Raw genomic sequence first — 16797 nt, 5'->3', positions numbered from 1 at the left:
TCCGAGTTGTTCGCTTGCTATCTGCTTTTAGCAGCATTGCACGCGCTAAGCCGCCGCCCTCTGGGAGTGTATCTTAGCTTAGCAGAATTGCGAACGAAAGATTAGCAGAATTGCGAATATAAAATTCTTAGCAGTTTCTGAGTAGCTCCAGACTTACTCAGCCATTGCGATCAGTTCAGTCAGTTTCGTTCCTGGTTTGACGTCACAAACACACCCAGCGTTCGCCCAGACACTTCCCCGTTTCTGCAGACACTCCCGCGTTTTTCCCAGAAACGCCAGCATTTTTTCGCACACGCCCAGAAAACGGCCAGTTTCCGCCCAGAAACACCCACTTCCTGTCAATCACACTCCGATCACCAGAACGATGAAAAATCTTCGTTATTCCGTGAGTAAAATACCTTACTTTTGTGTAAAATAACTAAGCGCATGCACTCTGCGAACCTTGCGCATGCGCAGTAAGCGACTAATCGCAATATAGAGAAAATCGGCAACGAGCGAACAATTTGGAATGACCACCATAGTGTATATGGCAGAGGTTCCCAAACTGTGTGCCGTGGCACCCTGGGGTGCCTCGGGACACTTGCAGGGGTGCCCTGGGTTGTGGTCCAGGACCAATTCAAAATATTCATGGTCAATATAATAGACAAAACCAGTGCTGGTGGCTGCCAGTCATAAAATATGTGGCCAAACAGATGCAAATCTTGTCCCTCACCACACAACTGACCCTAAGGATGACATATAAACGCTTTCTACTTAATGTAATATTTCTTTCTAAATTTCTCAATAAGAAATTTTTGGCCTAGGGGTGCCGTGAAAAAAATTCTGATATTCTAGGGCGCCGTGATTCAAAAAAGTTTGGAAACCACTGGTATATGGCATGCAGTATATATGATATAATGTAGATAATGTCAGGCTGGTCAGGATATAAGAGACAGATGAGTGTCAGAGCTGGCAGAATGCTGTGTTACCAGCAGCAGCAGAGGTATATAGTGTATATGGCATGCAGTATATATGATATAATGTAGATAATGTCAGGCTGGTCAGGGTATAAGTGATAGAGGAGTGTCAGTGCTGGCAGGATGCTGTGTTACCAGCAGCAGAAGTATATAGTGTATATGGCATGCACATGCAGTATATATGATATAATGTAGATAATATCAGGCTGGTCAGGATATAAGAGACAGATGAGTGTCAGCGCTGGCAGGATGCTGTGTAACCAGCAGCAGCAGAGGTATATAGTGTATTTGGCATGCAGTATATATGATATAATGCAGATAATGTCAGGCTGGTCAGGATATAAGAGACAGATGAGTGTCAGCGCTGGCAGGATGCTGTGTTACCAGGAGCCGAGGTATATAGTGTATATGGCATGCAGTATATATGATATAATGTAGATAATGTCAGGCTGGTCAGGGTATAAGTGATAGAGGAGTGTCAGTGCTGGCAGGATGCTGTGTTACCAGCAGCAGAAGTATATAGTGTATATGGCATGCACATGCAGTATATATGATATAATGTAGATAATATCAGGCTGGTCAGGATATAAGAGACAGATGAGTGTCAGCGCTGGCAGGATGCTGTGTAACCAGCAGCAGCAGAGGTAATGTGTATTTGGCATGCAGTATATATGATATAATGCAGATAATGTCAGGCTGGTCAGGATATAAGAGACAGATGAGTGTCAGCGCTGGCAGGATGCTGTGTTACCAGGAGCCGAGGTATATAGTGTATATGGCATGCAGTATATATGATATAATGTAGATAATGTCAGGCTGGTCAGGGTATAAGAGACAGATGAGTGTCAGTGCTGGCAGGATGCTGTGTTACCAGCAGCCGAGGTATATAGTGTATATGGCATGCAGTATATATGATATAATGTAGATAATATCAGGCTGGTCAGGATATAAGAGACAGATGAGTGTCAGCGCTGGCAGGATGCTGTGTAACCAGCAGCAGCAGAGGTAATGTGTATTTGGCATGCAGTATATATGATATAATGCAGATAATGTCAGGCTGGTCAGGATATAAGAGACAGATGAGTGTCAGCGCTGGCAGGATGCTGTGTTACCAGGAGCCGAGGTATATAGTGTATATGGCATGCAGTATATATGATATAATGTAGATAATGTCAGGCTGGTCAGGGTATAAGAGACAGATGAGTGTCAGTGCTGGCAGGATGCTGTGTTACCAGCAGCCGAGGTATATAGTGTATATGGCATGCAGTATATATGATATAATGTAGATAATGTCAGGCTGGTCAGGGTATAAGTGATAGAGGAGTGTCAGCGCTGGCAGGATGCTGTGTTACCAGCAGCAGCATGAGGGAGATGTAGCAGCAGAAGAGGTTATGGCTGTGGTTAGAAGAGGCGGCGCCCTCCCAGGAGGTGGAGGAGGGGATCCAGTTGTTGGAGGGTGGTTTGGTTGGTAGGAGGAGGATCCCGGGATAAACAAGCCTGACTCTCCTGCTGGATGAGGGAACATGGCGGCTCTGCATTTGCTCTTCCCCAGGGAATCCCGGCCAGCGCTGCCCGCCGTGCATTAACCGGTAAGCTAGGACGCAGTTCCCGGCTACACTCTGCGACATGGGGGCACCGTATTGTGTGATGGCCGCTCCTCCTCCTCCCCGCTCTGTGCTAGGGGACAGGGCAGCGACAGCCTCCCCCCACCTCCTGCCCGGCGACAGGGGCACATGGAGGGGCGGCGGCTGCTGCTGCACTGTGAGGGGCTGCGTGTCTATGTGTGCACACCCGGCGCTGAGTCTTCTTGTCTGGCGCGACTCGTGTCGCAGTTATTGCGTGCGTTTCTGTGTGTGCGCGTTGTGCGACCGCACAGATCCGTGTGTGCAACTGTGCATGTGTCATTCTGAAGTTGTGTTTTGTTTTGTTTAGGTTCGTCTAAGCTGTGCGACATGGCAGCTGCAGACAGGGTAGCTGCTGTATGTACAGTATGTATGTATGTATGTATGTATACTGGGGGTACTGTGTGTGTGTGTGTGTGTGTGTTTTGATGTAGGGCTGAGTTTGACATACCAAGTTGTGATGTAGGAACAGTTGTATGATGCTCATAACTGTCACCTCCCTGTACAGTTTTATGGTGTTAAGCTATTTTAAATTTATTATTTACTTTATTTTTCCTCATTGCTATGACTGCTGCTGGAATGCTGGCCATGTATTTTTAGAATTTGTCTGAAGACTTTTTCTATATTTCTTCTAATAATATATATATACAGACGATATCAATATCCTTACAGAGAAGGAAAGGTGGCACTCATCTGGTCTTGTAGTAGAATCAAAATCGGTGCTATTTATTAACACAAATAATGTTGGTGTTAATAAATAGCACCACTTTTGATTCTACTACAAGACCAGATGAGTGCCACCTTTCCTTCTCTGTAAGGATATTGGTATCGTATGCAATTCTAATTGGGAAGGCACCCTGGCATTACAACAGGTACCGGAGTGCCACTTCTACACATAGATAAATAAATACATAAAATATATATATACAGGTTGAGTATCCCTTATCCAAAATGCTTGGGACCAGAGGAATTTTGGATATGGGATTTTTCCGTATTTTGGAATAATTGCATACCATAATGAGATATCGTGGTGATGGGACCTAAATCTAAGCACAGAATGCATTTATGTTACATATACACCTTATACACACAGCCTGAAGGTAATTTTAGCCAATATTTTGTATAACTTTGTGCATTAAACAAAGTGTGTCTACATTCACACAATTCATTTATGTTTCATATACACCTTATGCACATAGCCTGAAGGTCATTTAATACAATATTTTTAATAACTTTGAGTATTAAACAAAGTTTGTGTATATTGAGCCATCAGAAAACAAAGGTTTCATTATTTCACTCTCACTCAAAAAAGTCCGTATTTCGGAATATTCCGTATTTCGGAATATTTGGATATGGGATACTCAACCTATATGTATATATATATATATATATATATATATATATATATATATATATATATAATATATATTCGCACAAAATGTGTGTGCTCCGTCCTTTATACATTCGTGGAACTGTCAGCCTTTTGGTTGCTGGAAAACTGTAGCACCGACTTTCTGTTTTATTAACTCCTTTTTATTTTTTTTTAATGTTTTTTGTTTACTGCGATTCTTAATGTAATTGAGTAGTATTGTTTTTTTTCTTTGCCGTAAACACATTTATAATAACCCAACCTTTCACCCAGCAGAGACCGTTGTCATGGTGCAGTTTTTGTAAGCCACAAAGTGACAGTTCTTGGGAAATTGGTTCCCCTGGTATTTGTGGTAGAACATGCAGAACTACATCATGTAGTAAAAATGGATTGTTGGCAGTATATGGGGATAAATATTAATTGCATCTAAAAACAAGTGTATTATATTTAAAATATTCACTTGGTGAGCAGAATATCAGCCATCCGAAGTTTGTGTTATGAGGTTAGTTGTATAAGGAGAACCTGAGCTGATTCTGCAGTGCTGTTCTGTTGGTGGGAATCTTGACAACTCTGTTACCTGAGGTGGGAATTGAAATCATTACGAATAAATGCTTTATTTCTTTTTCAATTATGCCCTGTTGCAACACAAGTTAAAATATTATCTAAAAGGGATTTCAACTCAGCAGCTCAATTAACCCAAAAAGAAGCCAGAAAATAAGTTTGAGTATTCCCTGGTGAACACATTGTAAGCTGCGGTAGTTATGAAGCTGTTATTTGCCAGAAGCTGAGCAGACAACTTGTTATATTGTAGAAACTGTATGAGGAAGTTTATGGGCAGAAAAGTCCATACGTTTCCCACTAGTTATCAGTATAATGCAAATAATTTGTTTTTTTTTTCTTTACTGTAATCAGATGTGCCTGTTTTTCCCCATTGAACGTGACTAATGACATAGGACTTTCATAGCAAAACGTTTTGCACTTAAATACGTTTACATTTTCTCATTGGATAGGAGAATTACATAATAAGGAAGAATTCCATAGGATACAGTGGGCTTGATTCAATTCAGCGCGGACTTGAATGTGCCTTGAATTGGCTCCCGGTGCTATTCAATTCAGCGCGCTGTCATGTCGAGGAAGGCCGGTTCTCGTGGACTAAACAGAGTGTTTGCCACGAGAACCGTCATTGTTCGTGTAAGTGTGATGCTGTTTTCACTGCACTAAGGTACTTTCTGCGAGGGGGCTGCAGAAAATGTGGTCGACCTCTGCCTATCAATCAGGCAGAGGCGGTCGCAGGGCAGCAACGCTCCGTTTCCAGGACGGAGATGGAGCGTTGCGTAGGCAGCCAAATGGGGGCGTGGTGGTGTCGTGATTAAGGGGGCTGCATCATGCGTCATGCAGCCGCCGCAATTGAAAACATGTCAGCGGGCCTCCTGTGGGCGCAGCTGATCTGTGCCGGCAGGAGGCTTCCTCAGTTTCTGCTAACAAGCTGAAATTGCGATGAGTTTGCAGTTTCTACTTGTTGAATGAGGGGAGGCGCTGGTAGTATGCTGGGCGGCCTTGCCCAGCGATGGGCGGACCCCAGCATGCGATCCAAAGGATTGCAAATTCTGCTAATTAGGAGAATTTGCAATCCTTACTGAATTAGGCCCCAAGTGCAGGAATCCGCATTACGCAAGCACTTTTGTCGTATTTTTGCTCACACCCCAGGAGGGGTGCGAGAAGAAATCCTCTCATCAGGTGTCACAGCGCACTGAATTGAATAGCACCGGGAGCTAATTCCCGGCGCTATTCAATCCGCACTGAATTGAATCGAGCCCAATGACGTGTTCTATACATTAGTCCTGTCTGTGTACCAGTTTTGGAAGGTCTATTGTTTTTTCTTCCATTATACCTGAAACTAGAATTCATTCCAAATACTGTTATTAAAGACCTATGATTTAGCTAAATAAGTTCCCAAACCAGGGTCCTCAAGGTACTTTAAAGCTAGATGCAAATGACACAATTATTGGGATGATTTGGCAATAATTAGGTGATCAGTCTGTTTTATCATGTGATCACCCATGAGCATTTTAGCCAAAAGCAGATAAACTGGTCTAGAAACATTTGGCGTCAATTACCTAATTGGTCGGTCTTGACAGAAAATATCTGTCAAAAAGTCCCGATAAATTTGGTTACTTTAAAAAATAAAAAGTTTAGTGTGTAGCGCAGATATTGAGGCCTTCTATTTGCCAAAAAAAAAAAAAAAGTGTGTGCCTAGTTTAACAGACCAGGGGGCAGATGTATTAACCTGGAGAAGGCGGGTTCACTACGATATGCCGGCGGTCGGGCTCCCGGCGACCAGCATACCGGCGCCGGGAGCCCGACCGCCGGCTTACCGACAGTGTGGCGAGCGCAAATGAGCCCCTTGCGGGCTCGCTGCGCTCGCCACGCTACGGGCACGGTGGATCGCTACGCGCGCCACACTATTTTATTCTCCCTCCAGGGGGGTCGTGGACCCCCACGAGGGAGAATAAGTGTCGGTATGCCGGCTGTCGGGATCCCGGCGCCGGTATACTGTGCGCCGGGATCCCGTCAGTCGGCATACTGAAGCCCACCCGGAGAAGGCATAAGGAAGTGATAAACAAGTGATAAATGCAAGGTGATAAACACACCAGCCAATCAGCTCCAATATGTAAATGAACAGTTAGGAGCTGATTGTTTGGTGCATTATCACTGGTTTATCACTTTCTTATACCTTCTCCAGTATAATACGTCTACCCCCAGATTTTAATATCAAGTTCTAAAACCCGTCACCATACATGTCCTGCATCGTTGAACCAATTTTTGAGCATTTTAATGATTTTCATATGAAAATAGGGATGTTCTTATTGGCCAAATTATACTATTTAAACCCCTGCACATGCAGGAGGTGCCTGTTTCGTACAGATGCCTCCTGCTGCATTTGCATTTCATTTGTACAGTATTGCACTGCTGCTTCGTTGCTGCTGTGCAATACCGTACAAATCTGAATAGCCCCGGGAGGGAGCTCCTGGAGCTAATGAATTCAGCGCGCTGTCATCCCCGACTAGAGGATTTCTTTGTGTACCCCTCTGGAGGTGCGAGTAGAAATCCGACAATACTTAGGTCTGCGATGCTATTTTGTGACGCAGTGCGGACAAAACAGCATCGCGGCGGGGACTTTAGACGGAAAATGCCCGTTCTTGTGCCTAAACACCCTGTTTGGTCTAAGAGAACCAGTCTTTCCCGACATGACAGCGCGCAGAATTGAATGGCACCAGGAGCTAATTCCTGGCACTATTCAATCCGCGCTGAATTGAATCGAGACCAATATATGAAAAGCTGTTTTCCACAAACAAAAAGTGGTGCTGTATATGTGTGGGATCACAAGTGTTTTTTCTTTAGGGGGTCATTCCGAGTTGATCGCTTGCTAGCAACTTTTTGCAGCGCTGCAATCAGGTTAAAACTCGGCAAAACTGTGTATGCACCGCAATGCGCAGGCGCGTCGTACGGGTACAAAGAGGATCGGTGCTGGGTGATGGATTTAACGAAGAATCCATTCGCACGCCCGATCGCAAGGTGATTGACAGAAAGAGGGCGTTTATGGGAGTGTTTGGAAAAACGCAGACGTGTCCAAGTGTTTGCAGGACGGGTGTCTGACGTCAATTCCGGGACCAGACAGGCTGAAGTGATCGCAAGGGCTGAGTAAGTTCAGAGCTTCTCAGAAACGGCAAAAAACTTTTCGGTGCCTTCGACTGCAAAAGCGTTCGCACACTTGCAAAGTGAAAATACACTCCCCCATAGGCGGCGACTATCTGATCGTAGCACAGCAAAAAGTTGGTAGCGAGCGATCAACTCTGAATGACCCCCATAGTCCCTGTGAAGACCACATGCTTAACAATCCTTGCGAAGGGAAATGCTGGGTGCACTGTGGGTTTATAGACGCAGTTTTGGTACGGTGTAGGCACAGTGACGGCTTCTAGATATCCCCCAAATCTAGTATGTTTGTAGAGGGCTCTCGTGATGACCATGGATGCTCCAACATGCTTGATAGTTGTCTCCCTAAATGCGTGGAAGTATCCTGGCACATCCGCATCATCATGGAAGGTTTACTGTTACTACTGTTCATGTCAGTTGAGATGAAACATCAATGTTCATGAATCAGGCTGAAATTCATCAGATGCTATTGTTAAACTGATTACATTAAACTATAAATTTGTGTAGGTTTTAGGTTGGACCTTATTGTGTTTTCAGCTTTATCCAGAGGGACACTTTTTGGTGCTGAAATTAAAAAATTGTATTGGTTTAGTGTAATATATTCAGATAAATACAATAGAAAGTTCAGATTACATTTTTATTTTTAACGCTTTGTCCTCTAGGATCTTTATTTCCGGGGGTAGAGGGTGGGTTGGAAGTTTTGCAGCCAATTAAAGTGTTTGCTGTTTTGAAGTAAGTTAATATGAAATGGTTACAGCAGCTGTTTTCCTTGTTTAAGTGAGTTTTTCGCAAAGTGCAATGTAATTATGCGGCAGAACAGCAATGCTTCCTTCCAAACTTCTGCCCCAGGCCCACCACTTTCTGACAACAAATCCGTTTGTAGAACAATTTTCACTTCAGCACCTAAGAAGGGCTGGGTGTAAGAACAGAGGGATCACGTTACAGGCTAAGTCAGTGTATAACAGCTTGGTATAGTAGCTGGGCCTATCGTGTATAGCGACACCATGCAGATAACGGGCTGTGATTTTGTGCCATTCCTCAGCACTGTACATTGTGATGTCATTCCTCTTACCAGCTGCCCAAATACAGAAGCTGTGTTCCAGCAAGTGTGCCTGTGTGGGTGTAGTGATATAGTCAGACGGCTGAATGGCTTATCGCCTTGCAATGAATAATAATTTCATGAAGAGATTTTCTTTTCTGTAGGTAACCTGTGGTTCTTCAGATACTGCAGGACTATAAATCCCAGCATGACCTATTTTAGCTAACAGGCCTTGTTGGGACTTGTAGCACTTGGCCTTTGTTATACTTTCAGATCTCTAAGGGGATCTTACTGTTATTTCTAATTGTTTTTGTTTTTATCTGCATATAAGTCGGTGGCCACACACAGCGATTTGGTGTTTTCATACGACTGAACAATGGTATTGCAACATGGATATCTCACTTGAAGCCATCGGTTTTTGAAATCTTCTGTATTTTATTCTGGCTTCCTATAGAAAATTGTTCAATGTCTATTATTAGAATACAAAATGGAGAATGGATAAAAATAGACTTTCTTTTAAAGCGGATCTGCTTGTGAGTGTACATTATGGCAGTACTGCCACTGGAGTGTGCAGCCTGTTATCGCAGGCCTCTTCCGGTTCTGCAACACAGATCAATTTAAATAACGGCGGCTTTGGAGGGGATGTGAGCTGGGGGACCAATCATAAGCTGCCTTGTGATCAGCTCTTCTTCCCACCAATTATTTTTAGTTTCATATGGTTGTGTCTCTCACACACACACACACACACACACACACACACACGCGCGCCTCGGACACACAACTGCACCAAGCGACTCTTGCCAAATGTAAGTGGCCCAGCTACGTTATAAACAGATATCTGAACATACCAGATATAAACATATGCTGTGTACTGCTATACTATATTTAGAATTCACCTTTTTGCAATTAAATATTTGTGTATTGAGTTAGTGAATAGCCTATACATTGTTACTGAGATTCCATAGGGTTGTAAACTGTATTTTAAAAGCCCAATATTTTTATACTTTATTTACATGACGCCACAAGGGTTCTGCCACGCCGAGCGAAGTACATAAACAAATGGGCAAAACAAGAAAATAGCAACTAAAGGGGGGTACACATGTAGAGATGTGTCCCAGAGATGCGTACTGAGTGTTCTAGCACAGATCGCTCAGCACACAGCGCGATGTGTGCTGAGCGAGGGGAAAAACCCCCCCGAAACCACTCACTTCACCCAGCGGTGAATTTTATAAACCCTTATAGTTTTTGTCTTTTTCCCATAATCCCTTTTTCTCTGACGTCCTAAGTGGATGCTGGGACTCCGTAAGGACCATGGGGAATAGCGGCTCCGCTGGAGACTGGGCACAACTAAAGAAAGCTTTAGGACTACCTGGTGTGCACTGGCTCCTCCCACTATGACCCTTCTCCAGACCTCAGTTAGAATCTTGTGCCCGGCTGAGCTGGATGCACACTAGGGGCTCTCCTGAGCTCCTAGAAAGAAAGTATATTTTAGTTTTTTTATTTTACAGTGAGATCTGCTGGCAACAGACTCACTGCAGCGAGGGACTAAGGGGAGAAGAAGCGAACCTACCTAACTGGAGATAGTTTGGGCTTCTTAGGCTACTGGACACCATTAGCTCCAGAGGGATCGAACACAGGACCCGACCTCGATTGTTCGGTCCCGGAGCCGCGCCGCCGTCCCCCTTACAGAGCCAGAAGCAAGAAGTGGTCCGGAAAATCGGCGGCAGAAGACCTCGGTCTTCAACAAGGTAGCGCACAGCACTGCAGCTGTGCGCCATTGCTCCTCATGCACACCTCACACTCCGGTCACTGAAGGGTGCAGGGCGCTGGGGGGGGCGCCCTGAGCAGCAATATAAACACCTTGGCTGGCAAATCATCACAATATATAGTCCCAGGGCTATATATGTGATAAATTACCCCTGCCAGAATTCCTGAAAAAAGCGTGAGAAAAGTCTGCCAAAAAAGGGGCGGGGCTAACTCCCTCAGCACACTAGCGCCATTTTTTCTTCACAGTGCAGCTGGAAGACGGCTCCCCAGGCTCTCCCCTGTAGTTTTCAGGCTCAAAGGGTTAAAAAGAGAGGGGGGCACTAAATTTAGGCGCAATATGTGTATACAAGCAGCTATTGGGGGAAAAATCACTCAGTGATAGTGTTAATCCCTGCATTATATAGCGCTCTGGTGTGTGCTGGCATACTCTCTCTCTCTGTCTCCCCAAAGGACTTTGTGGGGTCCTGTCCTCAGTCAGAGCATTCCCTGTGTGTGTGTGGTGTGTCGGTACCGCTGTGTCGACATGTTGGATGAGGAAGGTTACGTGGAGGCGGAGCAGAGGCCGATAAATGGGATGTCGCCCCCTGTGGGGCCGACATCAGAGTGGATGGATAGGTGGAAGGTATTAACCGACAATGTCAACTCCTTACATAAAAGGCTGGATGACGTAACAGCTGTGGGATAGCCAGCTTCTCAGCCCGCGCCTGCCCAGGCGTCTCAAAGGCCATCAGGGGCTCAAAAAAACGCCCGTTACCTCAGATGGCAGACACAGATGTCGACACGGAGTTTGACTCCAGTGTCGACGAGATTGAGACATATACACAATCCACTAGGAACATCCGTTGCATGATCTCGGCAATGAAAAATGTGTTACACATTTCTGACATGAACCCAAGTACCACATAAAAGGGGTTTTATGTTTGGGGAGAAAAAGCAGCCAGTGTTTTGTTCCCCCATCAGATGAGTGAATGAAGTGTGTAAAGAAGCGTGGGTTCCCCCGATAAGAAACTGGTAATTTCTAAAAAGTTACTGATGGCGTACCCTTTCCCGCCAGAGGATAGGTCACGTTGGGAGATATCCCCTAGGGTGGATAAGGCGCTCACACGTTTGTCAAAAAAGGTGGCACTGCCGTCTTAGGATACGGACACTTTGAAGGAGCCTGCTGATAAAAAGCAGGAGGCTATCCTGAAGTCTGTATATACACACTCAGGTACTATACTGAGACCTGCAATTGCCTCAGCATGAATAGTGCTGCTGCAGCGTGGTCTGATACCCTGTCAATATTAATACCCTAGACAGAGATAATATTTTGCTAACATAGAGCATATTAAAGACGTCGTCTTGTATATGAGGGATGCACAGAGGGATATTTGCCGGCTGGCATCCAGAATTAAGGCAATGTCCATTCTGCGAGGAGGGTATTAGAGACCCGGCAGTGGACAGGTGATGCTGATTTTAAAAGGCACATGGAGATTCTGCCTTATAAGGGTGAGGAATTGTTTGGGGATGGTCTCTGGGACCTCGTATCCATAGCAACAGCTGGGAAGAAAATTTTTTACCTCAGGTTTCCTCACAGCCTAAGAAAGCACCGTATTTTCAGGTACAGTCCTTTCGGCTTCAGAAAAGCAAGCGGGTCAAAGGCGCTTCCTTTCTGCACAGAGACAAGGGAAGAAGGAAAAAGCTGCACCAGACAGCCAGTTCCCAGGATCAAAAATCTTCCCCCCGCTTCCTCTGAGTCCACCGCATGACGCTGGGGCTCCACAGGTGGAGACAGGTGCGGTGGGGGCGCGTCTCGGGAACTTCAGGGACCAGTGGGCTTGCCCACAGGTGGATCCCTAGGTTCTGCAAGTAGTATCACAGGGATACAAGCTGGAGTTCGAGGCGACTCCCCCTCGCCGTTACCTCACATCAGCCTTGCCTGCTGCCCTCGGAGAAAGGAAGGTAGTACTGGCGGCAATTCACAAGCTGTACTTCCAGCAGGTGAAATCAAGGTACCCCTCCTTCAACAAGGCCGGGGTCACTATTCCAAAATGTTTGTGGTACCGAAACCAGACGGTTCGGTGAGACCCATTCTAAAATTGAACTCCTTGAACACTTATATACGAAGGTTCAAGTTCAAAATGGAATCGCTCAGGGCGATTATTGCAAGCCTGGATATTTACCAAGGTAATGGCCGAAATAATTATCCCGTACTTGGACGATCTCCTTATAAAGGCGAGGTACAGGGAGCAGTTGTTCGTCGGAGTAGCACTATCTCGGGAAGTGCTACAACAGCACGGCTGGATTCTGAATATTCCAAAGTCGCAGCTGGTTCCTACGACGCGTCTACTGTTCCTGGGTATGGTTCTGGACACAGAACAAGAAAAAAGTGTTTCTCCCGGAGGAGAAGTCCAAGGAGTTGTCGTCTCTAGACAGAGACCTCCTAATACAAATACAGGTGTCGGTGCATCAATGCACACGAGCCCTGGGAAAGATGGTAGCTTCTTACGAAGAAATTCCATTCGGCAGGTTCCATGCAAGGATCTTCCAGTGGGATCAGTTGGACAAGTGGTCCGGGTCGCATCTTCAGATGCATCGGCGGATAACCCTGTCTCCAAGGGCCAGGGTGTCTCTGTTGTGGTGGCTGCAGAGTGCTCATCTTCTAGAGGACCGCAGATTCGGCATACAGGACTGGGTCCTGGTGACCACGGATGCCAGCCTTCGAGGCTGGGGGGCAGTCACACAGGGAAGAAACTTCCAAGGACTATGGACAAGTCAGGAGACTTCCCTACACATAAATATTCTGGAACTAAGGGCCATTTACAATGCCCTAAGTCAGGCTAGACCCCTGCTTCAACACCGGCCGGTGCTAATCCAGTCAGACAACATCACGGCGGTCGCTCATGTAAACCGACAGGGCGGCACAAGAAGCAGGATGGCGATGGCAGAAGCCACAAGGATTCTCCGATGGGCGGAAAATCATGTGTTAGCACTGTCAGCAGTGTTCATTCCCGGTGTGGACAACTGGGAAGCATACTTTCTCAGCAGACACGACCTCCACCCGGGAGAGTGGGGACTTCATCCAGAAGTCTTCCAAATGATTGTACACCGTTGGGAAAGGCCACAGGTGGACATGATGGCATCCCGCCTCAACAAAAAGCTAAAAAGATATTGCGCGAAGTCAAGGGACCCTCAGGCGATAGCTGTGGACGCTCTGGTAACACCGTGGGTGTACCAGTCTGTGTATGTGTTCCCTTCTCTGCCTCTCATACCCAGGGTAATGAGAATAATAAGAAGGAGAGGAGTAAGAACTATACTCATTGTTCCGGATTGGCCAAGAAGAGCTTGGTACCCAGAACTCCAAGAAATGATCTCAGAGGACCCATGGCCTCTGCCGCTCAGACAGGACCTGCTGCAGCAGGGGGCCTGTCTGTTCCAAGACGTACCGCGGCTGCGTTTGACGGCATGGCGGTTGAACGCTGGATCCTGAAGGAAAAGGGCATTCCGGAGGCAGTTATCCCTACGCTAATTAAAGCTAGGAAAGAAGTGAGCGCAAACCATTATCACCGCATATGGCGGAAATATGTTGCGTGCTGTGAGGCCAGGAAGGCCCCAACGGAGGAATTTCAGCTAGGTCGATTTCTGCACTTCCTACAGTCAGGGGTGACTATGGGCCTAAAATTGGGTTCCATTAAGGTCCAGATTTCGGCTCTATCGATTTTCTTCCAAAATAGAACTGGCTTCACTGCCTGAAGTTCAGACTTTTGTTAAGGGAGTGCTGCATAGTCAGCCCCCGTTTGTGCCTCCAGTGGCACCGTGGGATCTCAACGTGGTGTTGGATTTCCTGAAGTCGCATTGGGTTGAGCCACTTAAATCCGTGGAGCTAAAATACCTCACATGGAAAGTGGTCATGCTGTTGGCCTTGGCGTCGGCCAGGCGTGTATCAGAATTGGCGGCTTTATCATGCAATAGCCCTTATCTGATTTTTTTTATATGGATAGGGCGGAATTGAGGACTCGTTCCCAATTCCTTCCTAAGGTGGTATCAGTGTTTCATGTGAACCAACCTATTGTGGTGCCTGCGGCTACTTGGAACTTGGAGGATTCCAAGTTACTGGACGTAGTCAGGGCCCTGAAAAATATAGGTTTCCAGGCGGCTGGAGTCAGGAAAACTGACTCGCTATTTATCCTATATGCACCCAACAAGCTGGGTGCTCCTGCTTCTAAGCAGACTATTGCTCGCTGGATCTGTAGCACGATTCAACTTGCACATTCTGCGGCTGGATTGCCGCACCCTAAATCTGTAAAAGCCCATTCCACGAGGAAAGGGGCTCTTCTTGGGCGGCTACCCGAGTGGTCTCGGCTTTACAATTTTGCCGAGTTGTTACTTGGTCGGGTTCAAACACTTTTGCAAGAGTCTACAAGTTTGATACCCTGGCTGAGGAGGACCTAGAGTTTGCTCATTCGGTGCTGCAGAGTCATCCGCACTCTCCCGCCCGTTTGGGAGCTTTGGTATAATCCCCATGGTCCTTACGGAGTCCCAGGATCCACTTAGGACGTCAGAGAAAATAAGATTTTACTCACCGGTAAATCTATTTCTCGTAGTCCGTAGTGGATGCTGGGCGCCCATCCCAAGTGCGGATTGTCTGCAATACTTGTATATAGTTATTGCTTAACTAAAGGGTTATTGTTGAGCCATCTGTTCAGTGGCTCAGTTATATTTCATACTGTTAACTGGGTATAGTATCACGAGTTATACGGTGTGGCTGGTATGAGTCTTACCCGGGATTCAAAATCCTTCCTTATTGTGTCAGCTCTTCCGGGCACAGTATCCTAACTGAGGTCTGGAGGAGGGTCATAGTGGGAGGAGCCAGTGCACACCAGGTAGTCCTAAAGCTTTCTTTAGTTGTGCCCAGTCTCCTGCGGAGCCGCTATTCCCCATGGTCCTTACGGAGTCCCAGCATCCACTACGGACTACGAGAAATAGATTTACCGGTGAGTAAAATCTTATTATTAGCTGTGCTCTCAGTGATCCTGTCTCATTTTGCCATATGATTGTTTAAGCTCTTACCTGTTTGGCAAAATGCCTATGACCTAAATGGGGGCATGGCATGATGTCGGGAAGCGGTCAAGATCCCGCTGGACGGAATCCCAGTGGTCGGAATACCGAAACCGGGATCCCGACCGGCACAATCCCGACATATTCTCCCTCTGTGTTGCGCTCGCCCCCCCCTGTCGGGATTGTGCCGGTCGGGATCCCGGTGTTGGTATTCTAACCGCCGGGATTCCTTGCGGCGGTAATATGTACTGATCCCCTGATGTCATTGGAAAACATGGCCGAGCTTCTGATATGTCCGAGCAAGAAAAATGGAAAGAGTCACTCACCTGTTACTGTGCTCGTGGTCTGCACAGAAGAGTAGCTTGAAACTAGGGGGCCTAACAGTTTCAAAATATACCTTCTGTAAGAGATGAGTATTTCCTACGAGTATCCGCAATGCTGCTGTAGCTAGAAGTGTATTTCTCTAGCAACATCCTGGTTTTCTAGCAACATCCTTTGCACGCCATAGGGCTCACATAAACTAGGTAAACTCTTCCTCTGTACTCACTGAAATGTATCTAGTACTTTAGTGCGTCTTGCTTTTCAGCTAGTACACAAGAAGCAGGAACCATAGCAAAAATAACAGGTGTCTAAACTGCATCCACCATTGCTGCAGGTCATTAGCTGCAAAAGAACTGCAGATGCTGTAGCCAGTGTGAATGAGCCCTACAGAACCTGTCTTAGCACCCTTTTCAGGTTGGATTGCAGACGCAGAATCTGTGATCTGAATAAGGCCCTTTATTACTATCTTAAAGAGAACCTGTCACTATTGAGGAAATCGTCTTTCTTATATAGTGCTTGATGTACAATGTAAATGATGACAAAAGGCATATTTTTTTTTTTTTCTGTGCTCCATCTGCTCGGGGGAAAAAAGCATGCTCTACATACAGTTGAAGAGGTGTGGCTCTGCCTGAGCTGTGCTTCCTAAGCGTTTGTGAGCCTAGGATACTGTGACGTAAAAGCAGCCACCAAGAAGCAAGTATAGAACCACATGCTGGACCACTGTAGTAACTGTGTTTGCTGTTGGACACGTGTAATAGTATTATGAGTGGATGGACTATAGAACATTTTCTGTCCTTCCTATTGAGAATATGTACTGTAAGACAATGATATACACATATTAATAGGAATGTGGGATGTTCATGTGGTTATTACATTGTTACCAGGGTGACTGTGTTCCTGCTGAGTCAACACTTAGGGCAGTTTTATGTGTGATTGAGTTGTACCTTGCAGGTTTTCCTTTCGTTCTATCTT

The 16797-nt window shown here is 45.9% G+C and overlaps 1 protein-coding gene across 2 annotated transcripts in view; it reads left to right on the top strand.

Moving 5' to 3' along the window:
- Positions 1–2331: 2331 nt before the first annotated feature.
- The window catches only part of NCOA2 (nuclear receptor coactivator 2), a 493980-nt gene continuing 479514 nt past the window's right edge, over positions 2332–16797 (top strand). The window contains exon 1 of one of the 2 annotated variants that reach the window (XM_063923886.1): positions 2332–2545. The gene's annotated coding sequence lies outside the window, so the exon portion shown is untranslated. The remainder of the gene's footprint in view (positions 2546–16797) is intronic. The other variant, XM_063923891.1, reaches the window with a different exon arrangement.

This window comes from Pseudophryne corroboree, chromosome 5 (genome assembly GCF_028390025.1).
Source record: "Pseudophryne corroboree isolate aPseCor3 chromosome 5, aPseCor3.hap2, whole genome shotgun sequence".
In the NCBI taxonomy this organism is placed as follows: Eukaryota; Metazoa; Chordata; class Amphibia; order Anura; family Myobatrachidae; genus Pseudophryne; species Pseudophryne corroboree.
This window is presented reverse-complemented; position numbering and strand designations above follow the sequence as displayed.